We start from the raw sequence: 21,918 nt of genomic DNA, 5'->3' as shown, positions 1-21,918 counted from the left end.
CTGAGGTGATTTCCATGAGCAAGTACACAAATATCTATTGGTAATAAGACAAATCTGTAATTTTAACACATCAAAATGAAAGCTAATCTAATGGAACTATATAATCCCACCTGAGGCTGTGCCAATTAACTGTCCTTGTGTGAATGAATGCATTCAGTGAGCAGAGAGCCTTTCTTTATAATTATTAAATTATAATTAAAACACTCATATTGAGTAGCTCTGTATGCAAAGTCATGACTATCCTCCACTTCATCTGCTGCTACATTGCTGACCGTCTGCAATGGCTGTCTTGTCTGAAAAGTGACAATAATAGAGGTACAATAAGTGCATGCACCATATTTACAAACATATCTATGTTCCCTAAAACACTTTGTGTGTCACCTACTATGTATATTAAATGGGTTATAATAAAAACAGCTTAATTAGGTCCTGTTTCTACTTTATGATCAATTCAGCTTTAGAATGAATACCCTTCAGTTCAGTTTTGTTGTAGTGTGTATGGTGCCGTGCAGTACTGTATTCTTACATAAGGCAGTGCAATGTAATGTACTGTAGTGTAATTCAGTGTTTACTGTACTAGTGCAGTTTTATAATACAGTATACAGTAGTGCTTCTGACACATCACTATACTTACTTCTATGTACATGCTATCATGTAAAAACTAACATACCTGTTTTCATACTATGTAGTTACTGTATCTATGTATCTATAATCATCATCCTTTATTGATCTACTGCTGGATGAAGGGTTCCCCAAGATGGTTGCACTTGTTTTGATGTACAGTGTATTTTTTCATCTTTCCATCTTTAATGTGGTCTTTACCTGGGTCTTTTAAAAAACGAAAATCTCATGGGATCCATTCTATAGCTTCTTTTGTCTTCCTTATGTCTGTTCTTCCAATGTTTCACACACACACACACACACACACACACACACACACACACACACACACGCACAAACACCCCTTTCTTATAAATTGAAGTGTGTATGTGTGTGTAAGTCATATTGGTAGCGTTTTGAAGATGCAGTGCCTAGCAATGGCAGTCTTTGTTGTTGATCCAAAAGACAACATTTCCCAATGGGAATGTGACAACCTTTCAGTGTGAATGAAATGTGCATTTGCCAGCTCCTTGTACCAGCACTATTGGCAATGGTTGTACAAGCAAGGTTGCACCTTCACTACACTACAGCCACACTGGCTATATCTGGAGAGAAATCAGAAAAGTTGCAAGCATTCTCAGTTACTATAATAATAATAATAATCATTGTGCTGTCTATTCCTGGGCACCAGTGTGTGATTATAGGTGCCTGCAGGAGACCGCTGTTTTCTATATTTAGCAGCTCGGATGACGTTGCCCTCTCCACGGCGACTAAGTGCACCTCTGTGGTGTTGGGTGTCAATTATGAACCGACGGCGGCAGACATTAGGACAGAGAGGAGTTCTCGCCACCCATCCCGCCACCCCGCCGTGTCTCCCCGCTGCATCCAATCAGCTCGTGTTAAAGGGCATCAATGGGGAGGTTAGATCAATAGCCTGGTATTAGAGCCTCTGCTTGCACAACAAAGCGACTCCCATCGGGTGCAAAGCTCAGATCAGGACGAGCCTCTCCGCTGCAGTGGCACAAGGGCTGCCATCAACTTCCTCTTCAGTTGTCCTGGGGAAACCCATGCATGCAAGCCCGACCCCCCGTGTCTGCATTTGTGTGACAAGAGACCACAAGTGCATTGCTTTGCCGTTGCTGTGCATTGATTTTGTGAGCTGGGGCTGTCATTGAGAAAAGTTGCTCCTGGGGGTGAGCATGCGTCAGGAGCGGTGACTGCTGCACATTTCTCTCCAACCCCCCCCTGTGGAAACGTAAGTGCACATTTTGCTTATGTATTGATGTTTGCATTAAGAGAAACTGTGAATTACCGTCCCAGCCCAGCAAGCAGAACAAAAAACCACTTTGTAACCAATGCAAATCGAAAACACTTTGTGGCGGATGCAAACTCCGGAGATGTATTGATGGGAATGGTACCTACTTTTCTGTATATTGAAACACATATTAACCTCACAAATCACACGAGAGTACTCTCCCCCCACACATGGAGCATGCAGAATACAATGTGCAATTAATTTGATTTTGAAACGCAGCACTGCATGGTCATTAATAAACACGGTACCTACCCAGTATTAGTACATCTCAAAGTGGTGGCGTTTGTGGATGCAGTCACCTATATCCAAAGCTATATGACATTGATTTGTATAGAACAGCAGAAAAACTGTGCAAATGTTTCTCCTTCTAATAGGAAAAACTGCTGATTTTAATTAGCACTGCAGTTCAAGGTAAACAGCAGTGGGAGAGCTCATGTGTTTTTGCTTGTACAGCACACTTCCAAGTCTCATATACTGCTTTCATGGAGGAAATGGTCAACCCCTCTAGTTACTAGTTATGTTTTTGTATCTGATATTTGTGTGTGTGTGTGTGTGTTGTGATAACTGTGTTGGAATTTGTGTGGAATCGACGAGAAACAGAATATCCAGGTCAAAGTCTTTAGGTTTCTGCCATTCATCCCCTTGACACCATCTGGGGACATTCTGTTCGCATGGGTGTACTTGTATGTTGTATGAAGAGGAAAGAAACCTGAATGAGTATTTTGCAAGATTTAAAAATGCTTAAAACATAATTTGTACCCCTTTCTGGAAGACTTGCTGTGGATGTTTGTGCTGCAAAGTTTCAAGGCAACACATTAAGGGACAACTGAGCACAAATCTAGGGCACCCTGTGTCTTCCATACCACCAATTATCAGAAATGTGCCTTCATCATTTGTAGATTTGTCAGTTCACAGCAGTAGTTTTTATACCGTTCTGTTCTATTCTCTATTTCACTTTGCCATTAATCTTAGCTTTATCATGTTTAACCATACCTCCCCCAAACTGTTGGAAATGTGTTCTGTGAGTGACAGTCCTTAATTTGACAGAATAGTCTTGATCATACACAGGGTTTTGCCTTGGTCATTGTGAGTTTCTGCTCCGAGTTATGATTCATAATTTATGATTCCACTGCCTGCGGCATGTAAGAGTTCATTCATCAGTATAGTTCTATAAAACGGATTTTATGGTAATTGTTTTAAGATAGGAATGGAAATGTGTACTGCATAAGCGTTTTCTTTTTTATAGTTCAATTAAACCTGCATACCTAAAGTCATCAATTATTTATATGGATTACATTACTGGAAATTATCATTCATATGCAATTCTTCTGTTTTTCTCTCCTGCAGGAATTCATTTGAGAATCACATTAGCTCTTGTAGCTGCGTTTGAATTCGAACGGAATTGCTATATTAGACTACATAAGCGTCACTTGAAAAACAATAAAATAAGTTTTACAAATATGTATTATTCTTCAGTGGGTGCAGTAAAATAATTAGACATAGTCAGCACTTTCCATCTGAATACTTCAAATTTGTTTGTGTGTAACAGTTGCAATGTTCACGCACACACCAAAACAAGTTGTCATTGTTCAAAAATGTAGCAGTGTCTGATGAATGAAGTAAGAACATTATTAGTAGTGTCTGTAAGTTACAAGATCCCTTCCCCATCTTTTTGGATTTTTAAACTAATGTTTGCAAGTATTGCTGTAGTTTTAGGCCTCATATGGTCTTAACATAAGAAAAGTTACATGAAATAAGCTGTTTTTACAGAAATATTCAATAGTTAATCCCATGACTTTGTGTGACTTGTTCAGCACTCCTGGGCTACTTGCTGCTGGTAATCTATTCTATATACACCCACTACTATCTATATATACACTAGATACGCAACCAATATCACACCCCTAACCCAAGAATTAGTCAAGCTAGTCTTTGGTATTATCTTATAAAACAGTACTTTGTTAAGTAACTCCAATGTTAATCCTCAGTATTATAAGGAACAACAAACCAGAGCAGGATACAAATGTTTCTTTCACCTTTTTTGTGTGTGGATGGTGTAATATATTCTTCAAAAGCAAAATATACAGCAGGCTTTGTGGATTTACTTAGTGAGAATGCAGAGAATAACAAGGTTCATTATGAAACCACACTGGTGTTGACCCTGGTGTTGAGTAACATTTCCCTTCCCAGGCACCTGTATGATTGGTTTATGTGCATGATTTAATTTATGTTCATGTCAGTGTCCGTGTGCCCTCCAGTTGTTGCGAAGCTCAGATCATGTTTTTGAATCACTGTGCGAATACACCTGTGCCGAGACTTTCACACCATCGCTGGCTGCAGCTCTGCCTTTTTTGTTATCTTGAAAGTTTAATCTGCACAGAAAAGTAACACTGATTTGATGTGAAAGCCAGGCATGTATTTCATATTTGAGTACAATCTAAAAATAATCCAGCAAGAATGCATTTGTGTTAAATGACATTGGAGATACTTATGAGGGGCTTCATCACTTAATGGAAGTCCAGCTCTGCGGGGGACTGCCTCTCTTTCTCTGTGAGCATTGCGGGTAATTTGAAAAGAAGTGGGAATTGAATGCATTTAAAGTTTCAAAGTGGTGAAGTCTGTATCAGTCTCCGTTATCTGAGGACGCTCGAAAAAACGGCAGTGTCAGCGGTGTCAGAGAGCTTGCATCTAGGAAGATAAAAATCCGCTTTGCATGCAATCAGTCTTTCTATTTAGACGCAAAATATGAGGTTGACTGTGAGAGAAGAATGTAAACCACAAATAAGAGGTTAGCTGCTGCTTGATTTTAAAGTGTAAGCCTCCAAGATTATTCAGTCTGGGAGTGAAATGCTTTCCAAGAAAAACGCACAGAAACCTGCTTTGGATCAGCTTATAAAAGGAGGTTGAGATGGAGGTGGGAATGTCACTCCTGAGGTTAAGCTTTGGAATATTATAATGTCTTCAGCACTAAATCTAAAACACTCAAGTTACGCAGAAGAGTCTCAATATGTCTACTGCCTTTCCCCCACCCCCATCTCTCCTTTTCTGTCAGGTTCTCATTAAAATGTAAATTCTTGCACTTCCAAAGTATGTACAGCCTGTCGCAGGTTTTTAACTGCAGCGCTGACACGTTTTATAATTTGCATCTTTGGCCTGAACATTTGTGATCAGCGTGGTTGCAGGGTGGTCTGTGATCACTAGGAATCTAATCGCAGGGCACCAGGTTTATTGTGGTGTTTATTGTGGGGTGGGAGTAAAAATGCATTAATGTACAGACGTGGCCGAAAGTATTGGTACCCTTCAACTTAAAAAAACCAAAAACAAAACAAAAACACAATTTTCTCTGAACTAAGTAGAAATTGACATTTGGTATCCACCATTCTTTATTTCACATTCAATAGAACAGAAACTTTGCTTTTGATTCATGATGTAACATATTACTTTAAATAGTAAAACAAATGAAAATGGCACGGACAAAAATATTGGGACCCATAACATAATATTTCGTTGCACAGAACTGCAGTAAAGCACTGTCTGCTCTGATGTTTTCTTCTCATCCATTCTTGGGTGCTTTTTGAGGTATGTTTCGGGTCATTATCTTGCTGGAGGACCCATGACCTGCGACTGAGACACAGCTTTCTGACACTGGGCTGTACGTTTCACTCCAAAATGCCTTGATAGTCTTTTGATTTCATCATGCCCTACACAGATTTAAGGCACCCAGTGCTAGAGGCAAAGCAACCTCAAAACATCACTGAGCCTCCTCCGTGTTTCACGGTAGGGATAGTGTTCTTTTCTTTGAAAGTTTCCTTTTTTTCCCCTTTAATCATGTTGAGTTGTTATAATTTACCAAAAAGCTCTACTTTTGTTTCGTCTGTCCAAAGGGCATTGTCCCAGAAGGACTGTGGCTTGTCCACATGCATTTTGACAAACTCCAGTCAGGCTTTTTTGTGTGAGGTCTTCTACCATGGAGCCCTTTTTCATTCAGACAGCGACCGATGTTGCATCTTGAAACTGTTGCACCTAGAGCTTGAATGTCGTCTTGGACTGTTTTGAGGTTTTCCTTGGTTCTTTCTCCAGCATCGAACAATCCTTCTCTTCATTCTTGGGTCAATTTTCTTCTTGCGGCCACGTCCAGGGTTGTTGGCTACAGTCCCATGGGCCTTAAACTTCTTAATAATATTGGCAACAGTGCTCACAGGAACATCAGGCTCTTCAGAGATGGTCTTGTAGGACCATGCTTGGCTATTACCTTCTAACCTCCTCAGACAACTCTCTGGTTTTCCTTCTCTTTTCCATGTTCAGTGTGATACACACAGTGACACAAAACAGCAGAGGGAGTACTTCTCTCCGTTTAAACTGGCTGAATGAGTGATAATGCGATTGAAGACACCTGTGATACTAATTAAAAGAGAAAGGTCTGCTTGAGGTATCGCTACAATACAATTATTTCATATCACTTCTAAAGAGTATCAATAATATTGTCCAGACCATTTTAAAATGTCTTTATAGAATAAGCAATAATTCAGTTCTTGTCACAGTTTTTTTGCTTTGTTCCACTGCAAACCAAAGACATGCATGTATGGATGTCAAAAGGTCTTTTAATTTCAACACTTTTCAGGGCAAATGGTGCATTATTTGAATAAATTGTAAGGGTACCAATACTTTTGGCCATGTCTGTAATAATATTAGTATATTGGAATACGACTTTTTCCAGAATCAAAGGGGTTTGTATTTCCTTTCTAAAAATAAGCCTGTGCAACTACCCAGGCAGCTAAACTAAGCTGACATGAATGATTTTTGGACACCAATTCACAAAAACCATCCAATATGATTGATATTCTTCTGGTTCAGCCACACATTACTGACACTGATGGAGATTAAAGGGCCTTTATCAGTTTTTGGAGATCTTTAATGATTTTATTCCAGCTGTTTAGGGTTCAGTGATTGTTCGCTGATATGTGACAGCCATTGTTCTTTACATGTATCAAATCTGTTGTGAAGATTGGTGTAAAAGCTTTACACTGATTATTGGTAAATGGGGTAATCATTATCAAGTGCTTTTAGATCTGGTGTAGATGAAGGAAATATGTCTCCTTCTCAAAGTATTTTAATCATTGTATCTCTTCTGTAAGCCTATTGTTCGAGGGTTCAGCCAGTGCAGGTTTTTGTTTTAGCCAGGGTTGTTTAATTTTTAAATCTTTAGTGGTTTCAAGGATTAAAGATAAAATAATCTGGTACAGAATTACATTTTAACTGCATGTGTTATTAATTCTCTCTGAGGCAGGCTAGACAACTATTTATTTATTAATGTATGTATGTATTAATTTATTTATTATATAAAAGTTTTAGATCCCGTGTTAACAAAACAAACTGAAGTGTTTCTAGTCACAAGAGACCAGAGCTGCGAGTCGATAGACATGCCCTAATTGCATAGTGTGGCACACGTGTGAAAGCTCCCTTTTACAGAAACCGTGTAGGGTGTGAAAAATGTGAAAACCAGCCCAGTCAAGATGATGGTTCGAATCCGGTGCTGATTCCTTGAACAGGGGGCATAAGGTTCAGTATAACTGACAATTATCGTTCATCTTGTGTTTAGTAATTTCAGCTACAATACAGGCTGGTTTTATAAACATTGTAGGTGTTTCTCCATCTGCCTTCTTTTATCAGCTGTCTGATGAGGTGCGCTTTATTTCTATGACATTAATGTCAGGTGGTAGGCAGTCGTTTGTTTTGTTGACAGGACTTTTTTTTTTTTTTTTCTCCTTATCTCTCAGGCAGTGTTACAGTATAGGCCTACACAAATGAGCTTTGTATGTCATGCCAAGGTTGTATGAGAGAGTGGCATTATGAATCATATTAATAAATCACTGTTGTGATTTTTAAAATAAAACAAATTATGCATATAGTGATGCTATAAACCTTAAACGACACATTTGGTAAATAAAAGAAAAAATAAATCAATCTAAGTACTAGTTTAAAGGCCGTTCTGTAAACTTTGCCCTTGGAAAGCTTTGTTGATGGATAATCTTCAAAGTGGAAAAGCAGGATAATACAGATATTTGATATAAAGTACAGACATATATTTTTATAGACATTTGCTCAGTTGGTTAACTGACTTATCTTGTTTTTCAGTAAGGTTAGCACCTCGAACACCTAGATCTAAGGAGAGTGTTTACACAAGTCTCACCTTGCTTATGTATTGATTGATCACCTCTTATAACTGAAGTCTTTGTTGTCTCAAGTTAATGCTTGTGTTAACTGAAAATATATATTTTTTAATCTTTAAACCATAGCAGTAAAGTGGCTTGCTCAAGTGGATATGACAGTGTTAAGAGATAGACATGGAAAGTATGTATTTTGAATTAAAATACTGTAATTGTCTGATAACACCAAACTTCAGGAAAGTCCTTTTATTATTATTTTTGTTTTTCCATCAAACTTGTCTGATGGGCCAGTATTGCAATGATTATAAATCATGTGAGCTCAGCGATGCCCAGAATATAGTCTGAAGTGGGTTAAGGGAAAACATAAAGCTTTGAAGGGAAAATATATAATGATTGTAGAAAGATTTGTCTTTTAGTATTAGTCAGGCATTAGACTGACTAAGAAGCCTGAAATGTCATAAAATACAACCTTTTACCCTCTCTTTAGTGTTCACTCTTTGGATATACAGAAAGCTAGTGTTTCTGCCTCTATACATCTACATATGTGTTGTTTCGCTGAAATTGTTTCCAACTCAAATCTTTAAGAGCTCCTTTTCCAGGATGCACTGTTTCCTTAGCAACTAGGTGAAGTTGAAAAGCAAAACACTAACTTGCCAGCACAGTTTCTCATGTTTAAACTTTTTTTATTTTTCTTCTTACACTTCAGTTTGCAAATTACTCTTCAGTTCAGTCTCTAGGTCGGGAATATTCTGTAATTACAATTAAACTTCCATGATGTATGGTTTTGGTTTTCATGTTCAGAGCTTTTAATAGGAATTTGAATATGGATGAGCAATGTGTTTATTTGCTTTTACAATCTACACGTACCCGTTTGATTTAAAGTCACCTTCCCGGACAGATCTGACAGCAGTGCCCTTATTTTGACAGCAGCTGGGGGAAATAAATGGGAAGACGCATGTCATTGTGGTTGTACTCCAGCTGGGAAATTAGCTGATTGGTTGAAAGGAAGTCGCTCAACCGACCTCTGGATAACCAGCAACAAATCAACTGCCTTCTTGTATGTGCCACTGCTGGTAGTCATAATTAAATGTGAAAGAAGAATGATTCTTTAGGCCTTTTTCATGTTGTTGATTATTGACTTTACACATGCTTTAGGGATCCCCAAGAAAACATTTTATCTGAAGATTTTTAAAAATAATAAAGTGTCACTTTTTGGTATTTGAGTTGTAGCCATGTCACATGAAAGACTTTTGGCTTCAGGATATGAGAAGTGCTATGTTAGATGCCCCCAAGCACTTCAGTTTTTTTCTCAATGGGTACTGCCATACAACTTAGTAGCTCAATACTAATGAAAGTTCAAAATGGATTAAATTGGTAGAAGTACTTTAATAACAATAGCTGTGATTTCATTCTCAAAGCCAGTGGCTCTTTTCAAAGTGGTAATTTTCTTCTCTGCAATGAGAGAAAGAAGATTTGATTATCCTGCAAAAGTTGCAAAATATACAGGTTATCATTTTCCCCGCATTGGTGTAAGTCGACCTGACATTTCTCAGCTCCGTATTACATCATGGCTCTGTTGTGGTTTAGCCATTGATTTTTTCAAAGTTTTGTTTCATAAGATGTTACGAGGATGGATACGTGGATATTTCTTCCACAGAGCAGGTACGTTCTCCACACACAGGCATGCAAACGCCAACACAAACCCAATATAAAAACAGCATGATCGAGAAACACTTCCTCCACTGTTCTTCAGCTTTATAGACACTCTAGATGATGCAATGCTTGTGGAAATCTCCTTTCACATGACAGTTTTGATACATGCTGAAGAGAAGCTTGAGGGCTCCAGTGTCTTCTGTTTTTTTTCCACCTAGTTCAGCCTCACCCTTAACTGAACTAATCGGTTGCTGACCTCTGGCCTAGTCCCAGACCAGGGTGATCAGTTCTGGGAAAAAAAATCAGTTCTGCAGGGTCTCCCGCCCCCGAGGGCTGCTAACAGCTGACACACAAATAATGGACAAGCTCCATTGTATTGCTATGGATGCTTTTCTCACCACCACCCACAGGCAGCTGTTTAGTCTGTCACAAAGGAGCACCAGGGCTTTTTAATAGTTCTGATTTTCCTGGTTCGGCACATGCAGATTGGCACAACGCTTTTGGGGTCTCTCTTGATTATTAGCAAGAGTAGATGGACTGATCCAAACTAAACCTATTTTATGATTTGGTTGTTTTAGGAAGGCTGCAGCATTAGCTGGCATCATTATGCCAAATGTTTTTGTGCCGAGACCAATAAAAAGGGCTGGATTGCCGTCTTTTAGGGCCTTGGTGTATCCCTGATGATAGGATCTCATTACACTCTATTGTATTTAAATTAACACTCTACAATGAATTGGAAACAGCTGATAATAGTAATTAAATGTAAGTATGTATGTAGGTCTAGACAAAAAATGAACTGAAAATGTCCAATGTGTAGAGCAGGTCTATGTGGACCACTTGTGGTATGAACAGTAAGACATGGGTAACACATACATTACATTCTTTCTTTATTTTTTTCCCCTCAGTATTTTCTTTCTCTCTTTTCTAGCACTGTCTTCTGCCTCATCCTATCTTAACACCTGCTGGTACAAAACTGGACTACAGCAGCTGCTGCCTAGCAACAGCTGCGTATATTTGGCCGCACGTGCGGGAGAACTAGTGTGAGGCCTTTCTCTATTATTGCCCCATTTTATTTGTCTCTAAGGGACAACTGCTCCAGTTCCTGACTTGTTAGCCAGGGAAACGGGCCCCCAGCTGAAGTATTTCAGCTAAATCTGCTCCTCTCATAGTGCCACTGAAGCCTGGGATTTTCTTCTTGTTATGTAGCTGAGGAGAATGCTGGCCAACAGACTGAAATAGCACTTTTTAATGAAAGAAAAATGATTCAGATTTCAAAGGTCACCTGAGAGGAGACAAAACATGTTTTTAGAGATGGATGAACATCTCTTCCTTGGTACATGTTTTTATTTCAGATGTTGTGTAATTATAGAACATTTCATGGAGGGTTTTCTGCGTCCCTCAAGTACGTTGCTGTAAAATAGCTGCTGTGAACTACCCTCCCCACACACACACTCTTGAGCGTGACAAAACTGATTACTCCTCTGATTTTCTAACTGCCTTTCGGTGGAGTTTTCTTTTCTGAGCAGAAGGTCATCTCTGCTCCACTAAGTACAGCTGATGTGCACTGATTGATGTCTTTGCCACCAACATTATGAATGTGTTGAGTTTCCAGATTTAAATATTTTAAAATCCAAATTTCCAGAGCTCTAAAGTACTACCCATTAATACCTGTTAATATGACAGTTGGTTATTATCTAGGCCTGCAGAATTTCAAAATATGTGAAACTTTTCCCACAGACTTTCTGAAGGGTTACCTTTATTCTATGCATCTTTTATATTTAATACATGAACATCTGTAAACTTGGGAAACTCTTCTGAGCAGGGAAGTATAGAGAGCTACAACTATAAAAATATATCTTTAAACTGGGGAAAAGTTTGATAAAAGTCTAATTTCAGCTTTGTAGCTGGGACATCTCTGTATGTTAGGTCTCCAATTGCTGATAGATCTAACAAAGAAAACTCTTTGGTTTGAGATGGCTATTAATACAATATGTGCTGGTTTTACAGGAACACGTATGTAAATATTTAACGAAAACACATTCTGCGTTATTATATTATCTCTTTGATCGGATGTCACAAAGCTGACAGTTTTTGGTAAATTCAATTGCAAACTCTATCTCGTATTCCCGAGATTGCCAGAAGAGATTTAGGATAAAAGAAAAGAAAAAGTCCCTTTATCCTGGCAGCTTTGAAGCACTTTGATTGGGAGTTTTGATTTTAGTAGCTGTATTGACAAAGGGGGAGGGTGGGAGATCTTCAGAGAGGGAATTAAATTAGCAGCCGGCACCTGTCTGGTCTGTGACAAGATTTTGGTTTTTATGTTTTAATTTTGGCTTCTTTTTGTTGAGTGAGGGGAGGTAGCTGTGAGATGTTTGTATTTTGCAAGATAAGATGTGAAGATTTAATATGCTGTACAAAACTGGTTTTTATATAGTTTTGTTTTAATATTATTATTGAGAGACACATCAAAGTAATTTCTAGAACAAGAAAAAGAAAAGAACTCTTGATATCCAGGTCAAGCAATTGTTTTATTATTTTCATTTTGGGAGAAACATTGTAGCCGCAAGAAATCCCCATGTAACCAGATTTTCAACACAACCTTTCTCGAATGGTGACAGCTGAGCAACTGGAAACCTTCTTTGTGAAGCAACTGCACTCGGCAAGAAATTGCCACGGGTGGCCTTTGTAACCTTGCTGTGATAAGGCTTGTGTTTTGAAACTTGTATTGTTCCTCTCAGAGAATTAGCACATTCCTCTCAGATTGGACTAAAACCGTGGAACTAGCCAACCAGAACTATCCGGGTAATGTGCTCCAACCCTGCAGGAGCAGAGAAATCATTTAAACGGCAGTCCCTGCTCCCCACAGCACTCTTCATCTTCTTGGTAATATAAGCCTTTTACTTTACTTTTTACTGGGGGAAAAAAAAGGAGAAACCCATTTGCTAGAGAGAAAGTATGGTAATTAGAAAGTGAACTGAATTAGTTAGCTCATTTAATCTGAGCACAGCTTTTTTTTTTGCTTTATTTTGGGGGAATGTGACCAAACGGGGGCAAACATTGTTTTCATTGTCTTTAATCCCCATTTTCCACTACAGTGTAAATAAACTATGGTTCTCTGCAGGAATCTACGCAAGTGCACTCTTTCTCTCTCTCTCTCTTTCTTTTGACACTGATAATCCAATTACGTGCACCATCATCTCTTTGCTATGCCCCATGTCTGATCTCAGGTTACTCTGTCTTTATGATCCACCCCCACCCCCCCATCGAAATGAATGCAAATCCTCCTCTTAGGATCCATGTTTAGATTCTCTTTCCTGAGGGCACTGGGATGAGAATCGTTTTTAATTCTGATTTTTGTCCCTCTCTTCTTTAGACAATATGCTGTTTATAGGGAGGGTTGCTATTGCAGTTTTGAGCGTAGTCAGTCAGGTAGTATCCTTAAGAAACCCCCCCTACGGATGTATTTACTGACATTTTGAAAGTGAGTACAAGTACTTTAAAACTACAGGTTTAAAACTTGCCTATTGCTCAGATAAAGTCACTGTCACCGTGCCTTGTTGAGCATGTTTATAAATATGTGAAGAACTATTTCTATTTTTGTTCTGCGCTTCAAAATTATACAAGCTCTACTGCTACACTGACATAATACAAAACATTACGAATTAATATTTTAAGATATGCGGTTTCACAATGGGAGGTTGTACAGTACACATAGGTAACTAGTTTATTTTTATACCCGAGAGAGTACATAGTCACTTTGTTGCAGCAAATTCTTCCCATCGGCATGCATTATTTTGAAATTAGTAGTAAAGATGATTTTGTTACATAGAAATGCATCACTGAAATTTGAGTTTGGTTCCCTCAGACCAGACCTGCAACAGACCCATTTTCTTATTCTGCCATCTAAATGTTAATGAGAATGTCAGGTGAGGTCTCAGCCAAGGGTTTACCTGGCTATGCATTTGTCTTCATGAAGAACTCTTTTCCAAATGCTTTTCTCATTATTAGTTTGTTAATCTGCTGTTATTGCAAACCCTGATTGATTTGTTTGCCTCATCCTCCTGAGTAAAGTGTACCAAATGTGTTCTACATTTCGTTAACTAGGAGCTGTGCTGACAAGCACTAGTGACTAGAGAGAGCTTTCCATTTAAGTTGTTCAGCTGTCCTGTACCTGAGATAATCCTCAAATAAGGACAGTTAAAAACTCTTCTTGTCAGCATTCGATTTGTGATTACCAGACTTGTATACCTTTTTCTTTCTTGTTGGGTTTGAGTTCTGCTGGTCGACATGTTTGTTAATGAGTGCATCAATTACAATCTGCTTTTGCTGTAGCTGCTGTGCAAGTCAAGGTATCATTGCCTCTGCATCACCAAGGAGTTGGCTCTAATGATGTTGTTTGTCAATCGAAAAACTGTCTTGCCTTTGAGATTCTGACAAGGCCACAGACTTTGCACAGCTTTGCATGGTATTCATTCCAGCTTATTTAACTTGATTCGTAAGTGTGTGACCACACAATGTATTTTATGTTTTCCCTGGCTTGTTCCTTCTCTATCCCAAGAGTTCATAAAAATAAAGAATATTCCTAAGTCTTTACATTTCATGGTGCTGAAATACCGTCTTATTTAAAACATCCAGTAATATTGAAAAGATACCGAAATAAATTGTGAATTGCTACCCGAAGAAGGTAGGAATGGTGTGGTATCCATAAGAAGTTTTGAAGGATTTCTCACTGGACCTTTTACAGTTATTCTGCACAATCAAGTTGTATGCTAAAGGAAACTGACAATATATGGTTTCTAACATCCTGTATTAATAATCATAACCTTGCTTTACAGTTTCCACAAATCAAGTAGGCATTTCCTTGCTGTTGTCATGGTGCCATTTCTTCAAATCCATGTCAACAATGAAGCACTGTGTGTTTCTTTTTCTTTTCTGTAATAAAGAAAAAGCCCACCATTTTCATTTTCTTCATAATATTTATTATAGTGGATAAATTATATTGATTTGCTAGGAAAACACTTTAGTCATTAGGTGCTTTTTTGTAATTTGCATAAATAAAGCACTACTCGCCTCTCCTCATAGTGCATTCAGTGGGGCTGCTGTTTACATTAATTAATCGAGATCGCTGGCTCACGCTGAGCACTACTAAGCGTGCAAGGCAAGCAAAGTGAGGCCTGGACACAAGATTATTTATTTCACTCTGCCCTCATGTGGTTTTCGGGTCTTTATCTTTGTTATGTAAAAATAAGTGATCTTTCTAAGGTGCATGTGAACTCTGCCTAGTAGAAACACACCACCACGATGGGATTATCTGCTATTGAACTGTTTTTATCTTCTTGAAAACTGTAGGACAGTCGCTGGGCTTACTTTATTAGAAGCTAACCTGAGATAAATATCGGAGATTATAGAGAGTTTAAGAACAGCTGTAAAACACACCAAGAAGATTGCCTTGTTGGATCTTTTCCTGGAAAGGGATTTAAATGATATTGAAAATTCTGGCAGAGGATGAGATTTCCCGGTGATGTCAAAAATGTGTATTTATTGTGACAGCAGTGTGCGATTTGCTATGCTATAAAACAGGTTGCCAACTTTGTGCCCACACTCCACATTAATCACTTTAATTAGTAGGTGTGTGGGTGTGTGTGGTGGGGGGGGGGGGGGGTTGGTAGAGATGTGTGCGTGGTGGGGAGGGGGTGTATAATGTATTGTTGATGCTTACTTCAGGAAAGGAGAGAAAGGTTGTTTAAGGAAACCATGGATGTTGTTGATTTTCATTTCTTTGCCTCTGACATCTGTGAAGATACAAAATACTAAGTCTTATGGGTGATAAGTGACAGTAATTAAGTATTGTTGGATTCTAATGAAAAGGCCTTGATGGATTGGATGCCTGCAGGTTTTGTTGTAGCTGATTATTGCGGTGCCAGGTGCTTTATTCACCTCTGGGATAAGTAATTGAGAGAACAGTCAAATAGTCGACATCTAAAGCTGAAAATCCAATTTAGCATTGTCTCATTTTTCATTTTTTTTTTTGTCTCTGCCACGCAAACTCAATTAAATTAAATTTATTTATTTCGTATTTGTCCTCTATTATCACACAATGTCCTATGAATGAGGTGAAATTAGGTTTTTAATTTCTGTCAAAATTTAAAAGCCCTATTGAAAAATAACACCGCTATTGTTAGGTAAATAGTAAAAGGAAAATGCCATTAATGACATATAAGTCGGAGAAAGAAAATCTATTATTATTATAAAATCACTTGGAAACATTTATTAAGAGGCAGCTTAAACATTTTAAGTTGCAGTGCATGTGCTCTGTTCTTTGCAAACACAAATCTACACCTCCCAGGGTGTAGCAGCTGGCTCCATTTCATGTTTTACAAGCAAATACCGCTGATGAGGCAATAGCGCTCTGTCTTGTGTTTTTGTTTTTATTCCCCCCCCATTTGATTTTTAACTTTGCACGGCTATAATTGTTTACTGACTCAAAATAATGTAGCAAACTTGAAATATCTGTGCTTGTATAACAACCTGCAGTTTGGAGGAAAAACTGAAATGGTTGATGGTGTATTGCAATGTGAGTCTGATTTCCTTCCCTGACAGTGACTTTTTGTTCGTGGTCTATCCGGTCTATATATATATATATATATACACATATACATACAGTGAGGGAAAAAAGTATTTGATCCCCTGCTGATTTTGTACGTTTGCCCACTGATAAAGAAATGATCAGTCTATAATTTTAATGGTAGGTGTATTTTAACAGTGAGATACTGTTAAATAACAACAAAAAAATCCAGAAAACCGCATTTCAAAAAAGTTATAAATTGATTTGCATGTTAATGAGGGAAATAAGTATTTGATCCCCTATCAATCAGCAAGATTTCCATCTCCCAGGTGTCTTTTATACAGGTAACGAGCTGAGATTAGGGGCACTCTCTTAAAGGGAGTGCTCCTAATCTCAGCTCGTTACCTGTATAAAAGACACCTGTCCACAGAAGCAATCAATCAATCAGATTCCAAACTCTCCACCATGGCCAAGACCAAAGAGCTGTCCAAGGATGTCAGGGACAAGATTGTAGACCTACACAAGGCTGGAATGGGCTACAAGACCATCGCCAAGCAGCTTGGTGAGAAGGTGACAACAGTTGGTGCGATTATTCGCAAATGGAAGAAACACAAAATAACTGTCAGTCTCCCTCGGTCTGGGGCTCCATGCAAGATCTCACCTCGTGGAGTTTCAATGATCATGAGAACGGTGAGGAATCAGCCCAGAACTACACGGGAGGATCTTGTTAATGATCTCAAGGCAGCTGGGACCATAGTCACCAAGAAAACAATTGGTAACACACTGTGCCGTGAAGGACTGAAATCCTGCAGCACCAGCAAGGTCCCCCTGCTCTAGAAAGCACATGTTCATTGGCAAACTTCAGACGGGCCTGTATATCTGAATGATTCAGAGGAGAACTGGGTGAAAGTGTTGTGGTCAGATGAGACCAAAATCGAGCTCTTTGGCATCAACTCAACTCGCCGTGTTTGGAGGAGGAGGAATGACCCCAAGAACATCATCCCCACCGTCAAAGATGGAGGTGGAAACATTATGCTTTGGGGCTGTTTTTCTGCTAAGGGGACAGGACAACTGTACTGCATCAAAGGGACAATGGACGGGGCCATGTACCGTCAAATCTTGGGTGAGAACCTCCTTCCCTCAGCCAGGGCATTGAAAATGGGTCGTGGATGGGTATTCCAGCATGACAATGACCCAAAACACACAGCCAAGGCAACAAAGGAGTGGCTCAAGAAGAAGCACATTAAGGTCCTGGAGTGGCCTAGCCAGTCTCCAGACCTTAATCCCATAGAAAATCTGTGGAGGGAGCTGAAGGTTCGAGTTGCCAAACGTCAGCCTCGAAACCTTAATGACTTGGAGAGGATCTGCAAAGAGGAGTGGGACAAAATCCCTCCTGAGATGTGTGCAAACCTGGTGGCCAACTACAAGAAACGTCTGACCTCTGTGATTGCCAACAAGGGTTTTGCCACCAAGTACTAAGTCGAAGGGGTCAAATACTTATTTCCCTCATTAACATGCAAATGAATGTATAACTTTTTTGAAATGCGTTTTTCAGTTTTTTTTGTTATTCTGTCTCTGTCTCTCATTTCTTTTTCAGTGGGCAAACGTACAAAATCAGCAGGGGATCAAATACTTTTTTCCCTCACTGTATGTATATGTGTATATATATATATATATTTTTTTTTTGCTTCTGCTTAGATTGTTACATCATGTGCTTTTCCAGCATGAAACACTTGTGACTGCAAATGGTGGGGTAGTTTTACTATCTTTTCACAAGTTTGCACAGTTTTACCGTGTCTTCTGTTAATACCAAACAGTGTTACAAACATCTGCATCTCTTTTCTGAATTGCCGTGTTGCTGTGAGCGTTTGCCATCCGTGTGCAAGCCGTGGCTCTGTACTTGCGTCCTTGTTGTGTCACGTCCTGATTCTCTGACGTTTACAGTGCCTTTTTCAGCAATCAAGACTCCTAATCACTGGAACAGCAGCAGGGCAGCAGGAAGACACAAGTGACCAAGTCTTATATAATGTAGCAAATACCAGTAATTGACCTGCCGAGATGGAGAGGAACGTTTCTGTAGATTCACACAAGATACAGTCAAACAGTACATTATATTTTCTTCTTTCAGATCTTCCACCTCATGCATTACAGGTAGATTACCTTGCACCCCCAACCTTTTTATTTATGACTAATATGGTATATATATGCAGATCTTTTGTATGCTACGATAAAATGAAGCACATTTAGTGTACTAGTTGCTGTGTCCAACAAAGCACATGAAGTCTCTCACGGTGTTTGATAGAGGTTTAACTATATAAAATAAGTAGCCATAGGGGACTGGGAGTTGATTGAAATGTCATGGCAACTTGATGAACGTGCACCATTGCGTAATTGCTTTGCGTTGACTTCTGTGGCGACTTCTGTTTGGTCAGAACAAGTTGAGCATGGTTGTATTTAAATAGAAGGAGGGCAGAAGTTCGTTGTCATGGCAGTTTGGATCAATATTACACCCCTTGTTTAATTCTCTGTAGAATCTCGGATTTAAGGCACGCGCCACACAATAAAGACAAGAGCAAGATCATGGAAATGACAGTCTGTGTTTTATCTGAGATTATTTTGCTTAATCAGATTGGTTGTCATTTGACTGTATAGCAGACTGCAGTTTTGTTTTGTTTCTAAAATGGGTTATGTTTTTATTCTCTAATCCACCACCAATTATTTTGTTTTATTTATGTATTCTTCTCAAATATCGTTTAACAATATATAACCATTTGTGTGTTTACTTATAATAAAAAAAAGATTCATATAGGCACTTTTTTTTGTTTTGTTACTTTCATAGAACAACATTTATTTTACTACATAGGAAACCATATTTGGTTCTGCGCAGGGTGATTTTAAATGTCCTGTCATCATCATCATCATCATCAGCCCACATCGACCCACTGCTGGTTGAAGACCTCTCCAAGATGTTTCCATTGCTTCGATCTACACCTTCCCTTTTCCATGTCACACCTGCAAAGTTTATTTGCATCTTGTATTTGGTCTTCTGTGTATTTCTTTGCATCTCGTGGGATCCATTTGATAGCTTCCTTTGTCCATCTTTGATCTCTTCTTCCATTTTATATATATATAGTCCATATGGGCCATCATCTAGGATTCTTTTAATTGCACTGACGTCAAACACTGAAACTGCTACAAAATTCATATTCTAGCTGCAGTTCTGTGTTCCAACTGGCATTTGTTTAGGGTAATATATGCTCAAGTGAGGGGGACACAGTTGCCAGCAGTCCCTATGGCTATTATGCAGAGAGAGCCTGTATTGTTCGCATGACACTTTTTAATTAGTGGCTTTGAGATACAGAAAAAGGGAAAAATAACCACCCTGGTTGTCGGGGAATGCATCAGATGCCACGGACCATTCATGGACCATATGAACCGGATGATTTGTTTTTCAGATCCATTGCTGCTGGGGGAAATATATGCAGGTCTTATTGTTATTCTTGTATTCTACAATGAGTCTCGAAGTTTGGTAGTTAGTTTTGATACATTTTACTCTGGTTTAATTGAATTGTTAATCTACTGTGACTCTGTCCAATATCTGTAATTTTGGCAGTGACTCATTTATTTTTGTAATGTCCCTGAAGTGTGATTAATCTGGTGCTTGTCTACAGGTAAGGTATCTGCCACCCCCACCCCCCCCCCCATTGGAAAATCTTATCTTATACTAAATGTAATGTCTGATTTAATGAGGCAATCACTGTAATGACACATGACCAGTATATGTTATGCAGTATTATTATTTAATTAAAGATTAATTAAATTATTAATAGTAATCATTAAAATGTAGATGCTTGATCTTTTAGAAAAAATCCATAACTGGTTTGAAAGGAGTAGCTTAAAATGTTTCCCAGCACTGTGAAAAATGCAGATACCATCAAAAGCGTCACAGAGTTTTAAATAACAAAGAAGGCATAAACAAAAAGTAGTTTGTCAAGTTTTATCATACTTGCAAAACTCCCAAACTTGGCCTGAAAAAAGTGTGGCCTTAAATTACCTCCACAGCAACTGGTTTTCTGTGGTTCTAAAAATAAATCAAAAACATAGTGTTTGATTCCTGCAGTGTTACAGTCGTCGGCAGTGATGTGTTGCAGGTCAATTTTCATTGAAGCTTCACTGGCTCTTCAGGGAGAAGGCAAAATATTAAGTCAAGCTTCTGGAGTGTTGCGTCACAAGCCCGTCTACAGGTACTGGCGCCTGCAGGAGCACCTGGCTGAGATTGACTTGGCCAGCAGCCATGGCAGGAGCCCAGGCCCCGGTTCCTCACTGCAGGTGGGAGCTCAGCAGTGAAGGGGCAAGAAGGCACTCGGCATGCAACAAAAACAAGACAAATAGGAGATTTTATACCTGTAGCCAGACTGTCATTTAAAAGGCAGTGGTCGGAAAAGAGATCGGATTGTGTGGATCTTTAGAACGTCTTTACAGAGCCGTATGTAGGTCACAGGGACGTACTGTATAATTTTTAATGTTTTCCAGCTATTGTTGTTGATTTTACAAGGTTAATAAAAGGAAAGCATTTGGCTGCTGCTGATATTATTCAATCGATAGGTTGAGGCTTGCAAACACTTCTGTGATGATTACAGTTTAACAGGAGTATAAGGGTTGGTTAATTTGGTTTTCAAATCAAGTCTCGCCAATATGAGGCAGCACTGGTCTTATTTAAATTTCTAAGCTAAAGAGCAGCTCAGGGACAGCCTATAGGATAAAGGTCTTTCCAGTTACTAATGGTTTTCCCTTTACTCAGTTAGGTTGCAGCATGCTTTAAATATTGATGTGGGGATCAAGTAAATTTAAAAGGTTTGCCACTTAACTCGTAGTTAGATCACTAAATATTACATATTGAGCATTAAGTTTAGACTCTCCCTTAGAATAATTGTATGCGATGTATATGAAATAGAATTGCACAATTTTGTTACTAGAAATAGGAATTTGATTTAAACTTTCTTTAAACAATAACTGTTCTTTGTTTTCCTGGGGAATAAACAGATCTTAGACATTGTTGCTCAGTAAAATCTAAAATCGTATATCCAAACATATCCAAATAAATAAATGGTCGTGAAAAAGAGCTCAGAAAATGTAAATCTGAAAAAAGCCACTCGTTTTTTTTTTTCGATGAAAGGTAGGCTGTTGTAGAGTAACTATTGGAGGATGGACACACTGGAAACTGAAGTCTTGACTTCTGAACTCTTTCAAAGGGGGTGAAGATGCTGAACCATTCCTTTTGAGCAAATTTGTTTTGAATTTCTGAAAGGAAAAGTCTCCTCATTTCCATTGAAATACCCTGCCTTCTCACACCTTTTTTTATACCAAAGCAAAACTATGTATCCCTGTCAGGAAATGAGACTGCAAGCTCTAAGTTTCTTCTGAAAGGTTACATCTTTCTCTCTAAAACTTTAAGACTTCATACATGTCCTTTGCTCTAAGCATTACATTAATTCGACTTCTAAGTGAAGTAATTTGAAAGATGTTGCCAGAATGCGGTGAGAAAATCTTTACTTTCCTCAGTAAAGATTCATGGTATGCAGACTTGAGGAGAAAAAAATTGTAGATAAGTGGTTACT

The 21,918-nt window shown here is 38.7% G+C and overlaps 1 protein-coding gene across 1 annotated transcript in view; it reads left to right on the top strand.

The window, feature by feature from the left end:
* Window positions 1–1,593: 1,593 nt before the first annotated feature.
* LOC136753307 (SPRY domain-containing SOCS box protein 4) overlaps window positions 1,594–21,918 on the top strand; it is a 95,164-nt gene continuing 74,839 nt past the window's right edge. The window contains exon 1 of the mRNA XM_066709295.1: window positions 1,594–1,855. The gene's annotated coding sequence lies outside the window, so the exon portion shown is untranslated. The remainder of the gene's footprint in view (window positions 1,856–21,918) is intronic.

This window comes from Amia ocellicauda, chromosome 7, assembly GCF_036373705.1.
Source record: "Amia ocellicauda isolate fAmiCal2 chromosome 7, fAmiCal2.hap1, whole genome shotgun sequence".
NCBI classification, from domain to species: domain Eukaryota; kingdom Metazoa; phylum Chordata; class Actinopteri; order Amiiformes; family Amiidae; genus Amia; species Amia ocellicauda.
Note: the sequence above shows the minus strand (reverse complement) of the source record. Positions and strands in the feature narration are given on the sequence as shown.